The following is a 1,262-nucleotide window of genomic DNA, read 5'->3' as shown; positions in this document are numbered from 1 at the left end:
TTTTATAGAACCTCATATTCAGTACATATTCTTTATTTATAGTTATGAAGGAAATAAGATATAAAATGAAGGTTGGGGCTAGAGATTAGATTTTAGAAGACATTGATAATTATGCTTCACAGTTTCCTGAAGGTTTCCACCTTAATCAGTGGTTTCATCACTCAGGGGCTCCTATTAAATAATCTAAAATGTTGGCATGAAACATAAATAAATAAATAAATAAATAAATAAATAAATAAATAAATAAATAAATAAATAAATAAATAAATAAATAAATAAATAAAATGTTGGCATGCATGCATCTCCAAAGAGGTAGAAATAGTCATATATATATATTTTTTTAACAACCGATAATCAATTTATTAAAAAGGTTGATTTAAGCATCTGCAATGGTGACTTCAACCTCCACTCCTGGCTCAATACTGATGGAAGTAATCTGCTTAACAATCTCAGAAGGACTGTGCAAATCAATGAGTCGCTGTGGATCCTCATCTGAAAACGATCCCAGGTCTTAGAACCTTCACCACAAGGAGTTTTTCTTGTAGTGATGCTCAGAGTCTTGGTAGGCATCCGAACTGGTCCTTTCACTTTGAGATTCTTTTCCTTTGCGCCTCTGATCAAGTCCGCACATACCTTTTCCAAAGATTTTACGTTGCGGCTGGTGAGAGTAATTCTGATTCGGTGAACCGCCACCTCCGGTTCCACGCGTGTCTTCCCGGTGTCTCTAAAAGCCATGGCTGCGGCGCGGCTTCCTGACCGACTTGTTCCTCGGTGAGAGCGAACAGCGGTGAGTCAGGAGCAGGAGCCGGGCGTCCAAACCTCCGCTGTAGCTACGACCGCGTCTTCCTCAACGAAAGAGTCATAATTTATATAAATAACAACTAAGCACCATGCTTTATCCATCTCTATTAGGTTCCATTCCTTCCCTTGCCCCCAGTAAACAGAACCCCTACTGTAACAGGATCTTTCAATTACAAGTAATAGAATATTCAACTAAAAGTATCTTAATATAGGGATTATCACTTTATATAAGAAGAAGAGTTCTGGTTGGACACTTGCCAATGGAATCAGGAAATAAACAAGATCATCATAGATCAAGCTCTCTCCAACATAATCAGAGTATCACTTTATTTCTTAGACTTGTCCTTTTGTGGTCATAGATCTTGCAATTCTGGGCAATATCCAGTGAAAGAACAGAGAGATAATTCTTTCTTAGCATCTCCTTGTATCATAGAAGAAAATATTCCCCAGAATCTTCTCAG

The 1,262-nt window shown here is 37.6% G+C and overlaps 1 pseudogene; it reads right to left on the bottom strand.

The window, feature by feature from the left end:
• Nucleotides 1-335: 335 nt before the first annotated feature.
• LOC123862400 (small ribosomal subunit protein uS10-like) lies at nucleotides 336-848 on the bottom strand (annotated as a pseudogene).
• Between the last annotated feature and the right edge of the window lie 414 nt (nucleotides 849-1,262).

Source organism: Mirounga angustirostris, unplaced genomic scaffold, assembly GCF_029215605.1.
Source record: "Mirounga angustirostris isolate CCGP_5_RB_7025 unplaced genomic scaffold, mMirAng1.0.hap1 SCAF_9, whole genome shotgun sequence".
Classification (NCBI taxonomy): domain Eukaryota; kingdom Metazoa; phylum Chordata; class Mammalia; order Carnivora; family Phocidae; genus Mirounga; species Mirounga angustirostris.
The sequence above is the reverse complement of the archived record's forward strand: the minus strand, read 5'-3'. Positions and strand labels throughout refer to the sequence as shown.